Source organism: Pinus tabuliformis, chromosome 8 (genome assembly GCF_031772625.1).
Source record: "Pinus tabuliformis cultivar Carrire ecotype Pingquan chromosome 8, CPIR1, whole genome shotgun sequence".
Lineage (NCBI taxonomy): Eukaryota > Viridiplantae > Streptophyta > Pinopsida > Pinales > Pinaceae > Pinus > Pinus tabuliformis.
This window is the reverse complement of record NC_142294.1, coordinates 403,815,709-403,827,036: the sequence shown is the minus strand read 5'-3', so window position 1 is coordinate 403,827,036 and position 11,328 is coordinate 403,815,709.

The following is an 11,328-nucleotide window of genomic DNA, read 5'->3' as shown; positions in this document are numbered from 1 at the left end:
ATAGAAAGGAAGGATTTTTCTCATGCGTATGCTCTTTTCCGCTGGGCCTTAGTGTGATCTCGAAAAATCAGAAACATTGAGGAAAATATTTAGTTTCCGGCTAAAGCTAACTTCGAGCTGCAAGGTTTTTTTTTTTTTTTTTATGTCCGTGTTGGGTTTGTGTTTTTCGTTTTGTAGGGAAAAAGAGCTTTCTCAAAGCAAGCACGCAACCCAAAGCATCAACCTCTCTCTCTCTCTCTCTCTCTCTCAAACTTTTTGTGTAGCTCACTTGGTGCAAAGCTAATTATGAGAGTAGAGGTCTTAGGTTCAAGTCCTCATTTTGTGGGGGGCTGATTTTTCATTTCCGCACATTCCCACACTTCGTCAGCGACTTCATAAAATTTTCTTCAAAAAGCCATAACTTCTTCATCCGGAAGCCGTTTTCAGAACCGTTTTTTTTTTAAACAGCCTAATTTTTCAAGATATTTCCATTGCAAGACTTAGTTTCAGCATCTATAGCTTCAGTTTTTTTAAAAATGGAAAGTCCATGCCAAGTTATTCTTGACAGCACCAACTACTTCCAATGGTGGTCCTACATTGTGGATTTACTTAGAATTAAAGGTCTTTACAGAATAGCCACAGGCCAAGAGACCAAACCGAAAGATGAAGACAGGGCAGCTAAATGGGAAAATAGACAAGACCAAGAACGTGGGTTGATAGGGATGTCTATTTCCCCAGATCTTAGATTCCATATTGTAGAACTTGATACTCTTGATGAAGCAATGGAACATATTACTAAAGTCTTTTGAATTAAAAATGAACTTAAAGCCCATCAACTTGAAAATGAATTGCTTACATTGGACCCCAATAATTTTTCTTGCATTGAAGATTTTTTGTCCAAGTTCAAGACCCTTAGACTTCTCTTCGAAGGTGTTAAGGTTAATAAAGAAGATAGTAGCCTTATCTACTCCATTCTTACTAAGTTGGGACCAGCCTATTTTGTGTTTGTTTCTAGCTTCGATTCTATAAGAGAAGGCATCATTTCTCAAGGACAAACCTACAAGTCCCCTTCCTTTGATTCCTTTTGTGATTCTTTAATAAGAGAACAAGAAAAAATCTTACACCTTGGTCTTCTTCATGTTGGAAACTCTTCTTAGAAAGCGTTAGCTGCCCAGCAACAACCAAATCCAAAGAATCCTAAGAAGTTGTATCCTAAAAAGAATGGTCCTAACCAAACAAGGGTCCTAAGCAATTTCAACATCAAAAATGAAAAATCATTTCAACAAAATGATAAGACAAATAAAAACAAAGGGAAGAAGACTGATAGACATTGTAACTTTTGTAATCGAGATGGCCACTTAGAATCCAAATGCTTTAAGAAGATGGAAGCCTTGGAAGCAGCAATGAAGAAGCATAACATCCATTTGGAGCACTCTTCAACTTCAACTTCATCTTCAGGAATGGCACTTTCTGCATGTGTTTGTCAAGCATCTCAGTCTGGCTATGCACTAAATGTATCTTCTTCTTCTCATTCTCATGAGTGGCTCATTGATTCTGGAGCTTCTTATCACATGGCCAAAGACAAAGCCATGTTTTCTTATTTAAATGATTGTAACACCAAAAATATATATGTTGGTGATGATAGATCTCTTATTGTTGTAGGGACTGGAGCTGTTCATATAGACAATGGTCAGTTTGATGATGTATTATGTGTTCCAACCTTATCCTGCAACCTTCTATCTGTATATCAGATAACTCATTCAGGTGAAGGTAAAATCGTTGAATTTTCACCTCACGATGTTGTAATTAAGGACCTAAGAGATCCTAGACAGATTTTACCTACTGGCATTGTTGAAGATTCTACAAGGTTGTATAAGTTTCACAACTTTGGGTCATCAAATCTTCCCTCAGTATTTGTTGCTCATAATGATGAAGTGAGCAAACTTTGGCATGAGCGATTTGGTCACTTAAACTATCGCTCTCTTCAGAATCTATGTAAAGAAAATATGGTGACAAGTCTTCTAATGGTTTCTTGCAGAGATGGTGTTTGTTTCTGATGTGTACTCGGAAAATATCATTAGGACAGTTTTGAAAAACGTGCCTCTTGGCACGCCTCAGCCCCTTTACAGCTCGTGCATAGTGATTTATGTGGTGCACTTCGAGTTGCTTCATTCTCTGGCTACAAGTATTTCTTAACTTTCATTGATGATTTCTCTAGACGCACTTGGGTATACTTCTTAAAACTCAAGAGTGAAGTATTTAACATGTTCTTGGCCTTTAAGGCCTTTGTTGAAAAACAATCTGGACATCAAATTCTTAAGCTAAGATCTGATAATGGCGGAGAATATGTTAAAAACACATTCATCAACTTTTGCACTGAGAATGGAATTCAAATGCAACATACTGTTCCATATACTCCACAACAAAATGGTGTAGCTGAAAGGAAGAATCACACCTTAAAGGAAATGGGTAATTGTATGCTTCAATCTAAAGGACTTAGTCTTAATTATTGGGCATAAGCAATTAACTATGCAAATTACATAATAAATAGCACTCCTACTAAGGTTTTAAAGGATATCACTCCAAAAGAAGCATGGAGCTCAATAAAACTAGATGTAAGTCACTTCCGTGTTTTTGGAAGTGAAGCATGGGCCCATATTCTTGATGAGAAACATAAAGCTTTAGAACCTAAGAGTGAAAAATGTATTTTTGTTTGATATTCTGAAGATGTCAAAGGATATAGACTTATTCCACTTAAGTCCAAAAATGTTATCACTAGAAGAGATGTAAAGTTTGCTGAAAATATATCGGCCTGCAAGCCTAGTTCGGCGGATGTGCCACCTCTCCATATCTCTTCTACTTTTGAAAATATTTCTTCTTCAGATGATGAAAGCGAGGATGAAAATCCTCCCCCACCTTCTCAGGATCCTCCTTCAGCTCCTTAGCTTCCAAAATGGGTCCATGCTACTCGGGATGCAGTAGGTGATCTTTCCAGTGATCCTATAGTTCAGCGACGTACCCGTTCTCAGTTTGAGAGAGCCTCTTCTTTACTGGCTGAAGCTTAAGTGAATTATGATCCTGACACCTTTGAAGAAACTTCAGGCTCTTTATTTTTTTTTGTAAGCTTGGTGAGACTACATCTTCATTTGTAGAATATATCAATCCCATCGGGGCATGGAATTGAACAAGTGAGTTTACATCATAGAGTGGGACATGGAATTGAACAAGTGAATTTACACCATGGAGTGACGCATGGAATTCAACCAGTGAATTCACCTCATTGACTCCCTTAACAAATTATCGTCTATCTATCAAAGACCGCGTGGACATCTATTTAGTTTTAATTTTAAAAATGTTATAAAATTAAATTAAATTAAAATATTTCTATTTTTTTTTTGGAATGAGTTATAGTTTCCGGGTATGTATTGCCTATTTAGAAGTTAATAATGTGCACATTTAAAATGGGAAAAACATTAGTGGTTAATAATTTTGGTATATTTGGAGAAATTCTTATATTGCTAGATTCTAATATATTGAGAAATTCTGAACGGACGATTAGGGTTCTGAGAAAAGCTTCGACGGCACAGACTGCACAGCACTGGACCCATTCACAGGCTGGACCGAAACACCTGCGTCACAACAGCGTTGCAGGGTACTAGAGTAGCACAATGGAATCTCCTCAGGGGAGGGCGTCAGAGCCCTCCCCTTCGCAGCACGGTCTTGAGCAGGCATTTGTCTTTGGATCTATCAATAAGGGGGTTTTGAACACAAAGAATAGGCAACAGCACGGAAACAAGGAGACAGGCGGTCGGAAGGACAATGCCAGAGTCACACAAGATAGAGAGGAAAAACCAGAAGAAGGTCTGAAAGTCTCCTCGACAACATGCAAGCCTATAGCCAAAGAACGGCCCCGAATAGAGCTGCCGGGACACAAGATTGACAAGCGAATCGAATACATGAGGGATCATGCCCTTATTGGGAAGTTTATAGGGTTTTGGCCGACAGAAAAAGCCTTATACGGATGGATTGCGGCGAAGTGGAAACCCAAAGGAGATGTCACTCTGCAGCTAGGGCCGAAAGGATTCTTTACAACAATTTTCTTCTGTCTAGAGGACAAATACAGGATTTTGGGGGCAGGACCCTATTTTTTTAACTCAGCGTGTCTATATCTGAGGGAATGGATACCAAGATTTAACCCGGATAAGGAAGATCTCACTTGGGCGCCAGTCTGGATCAAAATTTACTCTCTTCCAGATGAATATTGGGACGAGGACATTCTCAAAGATATAGGAAATGGATTGGGGGAATACGTCAGGGTGGCAAAAGAAACAAAAATGTGCAGATACACCTCCTATGCCCGCATCTTCGTCTTCATGCGCCTGAACGAAGCTCTGCCAGAATCGGTAAGTCTCTCCCATCGTGATGAAGAATGGATTCAACCTCTGGACTATGAGCATGTTCCCTTTCGCTGCAGATAATGCCATGCTCTTGGGCATCTATTCCAGGATTGCCCTCTGAATGCCAAAGCCAATACTCCTGATCCCTCTGAAACCCTAACCCAGGACGACTTCACGAAAGCCCCCAGCCGAAAGCGAGTGCACAAAAAACCCAGAAATGGGCATAAACCCCAGCAAAATAACACCCATGGCCCAGCTTCTAAGAACAACTTTGAAATTATTGCTCAGACCTCTGATGAGCAACCCCCGATCTCCGAGACCAGCCCTGCTCCTCCTTCTTCCTCCTCCCATCCCCCTCCCTCAGCTCCCCCCTCCAAATTCCAAACCCCCATTATCACTCCAGCAATCCTAAAAAAAGGTCAGAAATAATTGGAAGGGAAACACAAGGATATGGAAGTCGATGGAAAGTCAAACCCCCCTCAAAGCTCAGAGATTAATATGGAAGGAAGCAGCCAAGTGCAACAGATGGAAGAAGAACCAGAAAGCATAGATCTGAATGGCCTAGACATTCTAGAACTAGAACTTGCATGCAAAAAGAAAGCATACGACAGTATACCAGAGAATCAACTTAACAAGCTGGAAGTGGTCATTTCGAGGGCCTATCATCAGCATCAACTAGGGATACAGCCAGGAAGCCATTGGGATGGAAGCCTTCCACCAAAAGACACCAAAAAGAGAGGAAGAAGAACGGATCTTCAGCGAACGATCGAGATTGGGAAAATCCTGGTGGACTCAGGCAGATATGCTAAATTGACGAAGTACTACAAACCCTCTACTAATAGTTGAACCATGAAGCTAGTATCATGGAACCTAAGAGGGCTCAATAGCCCAGGAAAACTCAGAATGTTAAAAAACATGATTAAAAAGGAAAAGCCGCAACTATGCTTTTTCCAGGAAACCAAATGTAACAACTCTACATTAGGTAGCATACTCTCCAAAGCATGGCCAGGTTGTCGCTCAGTAGCGGTAGATGCCTCGGGAGCTTCAGGAGGGCTTGCTATTGCATGGAACACACAAGCGTTAACTCTTTCAGATTTTCACGCTTCTCATCACCTCATCCAGGCAACCTTCCACATTCTAGGCACAAATATTCATGGAAACCTATCAAATGTATATTTCCCGCAGGATACAGGAAGCAAAATCGCGCTTCTCGACACCATAGAAGCTCTGAACAACAACAGGAGGCACCCGCTCTGGATTATTGGAGGGGATTTTAACATGATTACCAAGCTAGAGGAGAAGATCGGGGGGAGAAATAGAATGGAACAAGAAAATGCCCACTTCAAGGACTTCATTCAGAATACCTCTCTCATAGATATGCCTTTTTGTAACGGTACCTTTACTTGGAGCAATCGCAGCGCTGCCAAGCATCAAATTGCATCCAAACTGGATCGCTTCCTCATATCAGATAATGCGGTTCATCTCGGAGGAGACATATCAGTTGCTATACTTTCGCATACAGGTTCGGATCACTGGCCGATTGCCTTCCAATGGCAAAGACCAGGTGACTTAACCAGAAGACCCTTCCGCTTTGAAGAGTTCTGGCTCTCGCATCCCACGTTTAAAGACTTTCTTAAGACTACATGGACATCCTTCATCCCACCAGAGGGGTCCAAAATGTATCAGTTCCAACAGAAGCTCAGGTTTTTAAAAAATCATCTAAAGAGGTGGAATAGGGAGACCTTCGGAAACATCTTTAAAGCGCAACAAGATCTAAACTAGGAACTGATGGAACTCCAACAAAAGATAACCACAAAGGGGCACACTGAGGCGACTCTGGAACAGGAACGACGCATCCACAGCCAACTTGAGGAAAGGAGGAAGCAGGAGGAAATTTATTGGAAGCAAAAATCCAGAATCAGATGGCTGAAGGAAGGAGAGCGAAATACCAAATTCTTCCACAGAACCATGGTTCAAAGAAGAATGCATAACAGCATCCCTTTCATTCAAAAGCAAGGGGGGGAAAAAGTAGAAAAGCATGAGGAAATTGAGGAGGAATTCCTTAAACACTTCAATCATGTCCATCAAGAGCCTGAAGGAGACAGGAGACCTGCAATTAAAAGAATAACAAAAAATGTGCCAAAGCTCATCACGGAGGAACATAATGAGCTTCTCCTTCGCCCTATATTGTCCCAGGAGGTGGATGAGGCAATGTCCCAGGTTAAGGAAGGAAAAGCCCCAGGCCCAGATGGATTCACCACCACGTTCTTTCACACCTTCTGGGAGATGATAAAACTGGAGGTCTGGAAAATTGTAGAAGAATCAAGAGCCCTCCGTTGGCTTGCTTCCCTCTCTCAATTCTACCTTCATTTCCCTCGTCCCAAAAGAGGAGGATTCAATCACCCCTGACAAATTTAGGCCGATTTCTCTCTGCAACGTAATTTACAAAGTCATATCTAAAGTTATTGCAAACCGGTTAAAGCCCCTCTTGCCTCTGCTCATCTCTTTGGAACAGTCGGGGTACGTGGAAGGGAGGCAGATCATGGATGGCATTCTCCTCACGCACGAGATAATACACTCCCTCAAGAAATCAAAGCAGGAAGGTATGATTGTCAAGCTAGATCTCTCTAAAGCTTTTGATAAACTAAGCTGGACTTACATTCAACAAATGCTAAAAGCCTTTGGATTTTGTTCTATGTGGATCCGCTGGATCATGAGTCTAATAACTTCCACACACTTCTCCATCCTTTTGAATGGAATCCCCTCCCGCCCCTTCAAACCTTCCCGAGGAATCAGGCAAGGGGACCCCCTATCTCCCTTCCTCTTTGTTCTAATGGCTGAAGGTCTTGGTCGTCACATCAAACATGCCCTCCAATCTCATCAGCTCAAAGGTCTCTCTGTTCACAACACCCCTGCAACCTCTCATCAGCAGTTCGTTGATGACACCATGCTATTTGGCTACCCTTTTGTCCAGGAAGCCTCATGCTTAAAAACCCTACTCAATGATTTCTCTGAAGCTTTAGGCACCAATGTCAATTGCTCCAAATCGTAGATCTTTTTCTTTCACACTCCTCCTTCTGTCAAAACAGTGGTCACTCGTATCCTGGGATTTCCCACTGCTACCCTCCCATCCAAATACCTTGGAGCCCCCCTTACTGCTTCAGCCATAAAGCACTCCTCTTGGCGAACTCTCATTGAGAAGCTTGAATCCCGTCTTAACCTCTGGACGTACAGAACTTTGAATTTAGCCAGTCGTGTGGTGCTAATTAAGTCAGTCGTTCAGGCAATGCCTCTTTATCTGTTATCTATCCTTGCAGCGCCGAAATGGGTAATAAAAAGAATCAGGAATCTTCAACGTGACTTCCTATGGGGCAGCTCAGCAACTAACCGTAAATGGGTGCTTGTAAAATGGACCACCGTCTGCATGCCCAAAGACAAAGGGGGAATTGGGCTGAGAGACCCAGAGCATAGAAACTCCATTATGAGTGCCAAAATTTGGTGGTAGTGGGTCACTAACCCAGAAAAACCTTGGGTCAAAATCTGGACAGCCAACTATGCCAATAACAAACCCCAGGAAGAGCTCATCAGGTTCACTCCTAATGACAAAGGCTCGCTAATCTGGAATGCGGCCAAACAACACTTCCAGTTAATTCAGCAACACAGCTTCTGGGAAGTGAGGGACGGTCAGGCGACAAGATTCTGGACTGATGCATGGAACCAGATGCCAAAGCTCACTCATGTTCTTCATCCATCTCCGGAATTCAATAGGCAGGAGCAGCAACAAGAAAAGATCGGACAGTTTTGGATGCAGGAAACGGAGCACGGATTCAGGAAATGGAAACCAAGTAATCAGCTATTCAATAATACAAACCTTCGGGAGGCAGAGGAGCTGGAGAATGAGTTACGGAAAAGAAGCATTAGACATGACGAAGGCAATGACATCCTTAGATGGGGATACCAACCAAAAGGCTCCTTCACAACATCAGAGGCTTACAAAATTATCTGCAATATCACCACCCCTTCTGATCCAATCTGGAGCAAAATCTGGGGTCTCGGATCCTGGCCCAAAGTCTCTTATTTCCTATGGTTGGTAGGACATAAAAGAATCCTCACTTGGGACAAACTAAGGAGTAGAAACTTTCATGGTCCATCCATCTGTCATAACTGCAATCAAAATGAGGAAACTCTCCAACACCTCTTGGACACATGCCCACTAGCCAATCAGCTATGGGAAAAGGTGAGCTTCAGATGTCAAAAAAGATGCAGAATGGAGAACGACATAACCAACTCCATAAGACACTGGCCACAGAATCCTTACAAAAGCGAGCTTCTCAACTGTTTGTGGAACATAATCCCGGGGCTCGTCCTCTGGAGCATCTGGAAGGAAAGGAACAAACGTATATTCAAAAACCAGCGCTCTTCGATCGAAGATATATGGAATAGGCTATGTGGGAATCTCAAAGAAACGTTGATGCTCCGATCCTGGACACAGGAGGATCTTCCTTCTCTAAACAATGAGAAAGGCATTCTAGACAACTGGCAACTGCATCTGCCTCAGGGACTACACAAGAACGGCCCTTCCAAAAGCAGCATCATAGACAAGAGCATTTGGACCGCTCCCCCTAAGCATTCTTATAAACTCAATTTCGATGGGGCCTCCAAAGGCAATCCTGGCATGGCCAGCTTTGGAGGAATTCTGAGGAATCATGAAGGCACTCCCCTGCAGATATACTTTGGAAACATAGGGTGGGATACCAATAACTCTGCTGAACTAGAGGGACTTTGGCAAGGGCTCTCTCTCGCTTGGAATCTCAACCTTCAACCCCTAATCGTGGAAGGAGACTCGCAGATCCTTATAAACATGGCCAAGCGCCTCCAGAATGGCTCTCAAGCAAGGAAAATCGTAGCCATTTGGAGGCTTGAAGTAAGGCTAGAGGCCATCAAACAAGCGCTACGCAGTAACAGGGCCATTTCCTTCAATCATATAAAAAGGGAAGGCAACAAGGTCGCTGACCTCCTGGCTAACATAGGGGTGGAAAATGAGCATACCCTTCTCACAGGAAACACAACTATTATTCCAAATAATGTCCAGGCTCAGGAATGCGCTAGCTTGGTCTAAAGAGATGCTGCTTCCCCGGATGCGGGTGAAACGACAGGGAGTAATGAGGAGCCACATGCTAGCCATGTGCTGCCTCAAGTGTAAGACTGGCAATCAATGCAAGGATCGCCGCCAAGGAATAAAGGTCAGGGCAAATAGAGGAAGCCATTCAATGCTCCGTCCGGGTTATTGGAGCGACTGCAGCGAGCAGTTATGGCGAACAGAGCTCGAGGTGGGGATGAAGTGGTTAAAAAAGGTGGCAGGATGGCTCTCCATGCACTGGATCATGCTCAGTATTTGGTTTTCGGAGTTCAGGCTCTTGCCTGGTCTTTGGTTCTCTGGGCAACAGCACTTTCCATTCCCCTGTCTGTTGGGTGCCGTCTCAAGTCCGTTGGGTGCCGTCTCAAGTATGAAAAGTCATCCTATTCTACACTGTTCCTTACCCACGGTGCTCTTGCAAAGATGGTTAGGCCTCGACAATGCTTGCTCAGCCGTTGAGGCTCTACCCGGGGAGGGTCCTCATGTCCTCCAGTCGAAGAATCCCAATCCCACTGTTGTCGCTGCCATTGCCATCGAATTGTTGAGGCCAACGCCCTCTAAACAAGCCAATTCATGGACTCCAGTAGCGCAGATTCTACCCCAGCACCTATGCTTGCCTTTGGTTCTGCCATTTTTACCTTCGGTAGCTCTATGGACAGACCCCGTATCAATGCCCATGTTTTGGTTCTATTCCTTGAGGAATCTTAGGATGATGGCGATGGAAAACGCAGCAAGGGGAAGCACCCAGGCGAGAGTTCAGAGAACGTCAAGGAGACTCTAGCGGATGTTCCAGAGCATGTTTCCAACCATCCTCAGCCTCAAGAGGTGTCGACATCCAAGGGGGACAATGTCAACATGGATCCCTATCCTTCTGCAGAGGCAATGGAGAAGTATGGCTGGTGCAGGGTGGTTGAGGAGGAGCTGGATGAATAACTATCCAGCGGTTCAGCATCACATCCTCCAGCGCTGCTCAAGTCTTGTTTTGGCTTTCTGTTTATGTCATGTTGGCTTAACGCCTGTTCTTGCTATGTTTTTTGTTGCCCCTGCGTGGGTTATTGCTGAAGGTCTTTTGTTGCCCTGTGTGGGATGAACACTTTTGGTCCAGAGCCCCTGCGCGGGCTGTCTAGTTTGATATGGTTGCATTTCTGTGGTTTAGGGCCCCTGCGTGGGTTGTTTTGCTCAGACATGGAGCCCCTGCGAGGGATGCCCTTTTGATTTCTCCCACTCCAAAGTGCCACAGGTTGGCCTCTGGTAAAACGACTCTGTGAATGTAAATGTCTTTCTTGTTCCTGTAAATAATAGAATAGTTTTAACAAGAAAAAAAAATAATTTTGGTATATTTTAAATATTAAATTCTTATGTGCTGTTAATTATATTTAAATACTGTCACAAATTTTCTATTTTAATTTTATGGTAAAATCGATGTAAATTTATAACTACTATTTATATGTTATATATTTTAATGTGGTATGTATATTATCATATTCTATTATATTCTATTATATTCTATTATTCTATTATGATATTCTTTTATCTATTATCTATGATATTGTATTCTATTATCGTGATGAACTACACGTTTGGTTCAAGACAAATAAATTTTGATATGATTTTCGCCGAAAACTCTGCTCAACAAACTTGATATGGATCACATAAGCCTAAACTCGATAATCTAAGAAATTGTTCAAATTTTATTAATGAAAATAAAATTGCAATATCAAAAAAAAAAAAGAATTTCAAAGCATTTACATATAACATCTAAAACCTACACATCTACCCTATATTATATTTGGTATTAGAGTGACCAATTTTGTT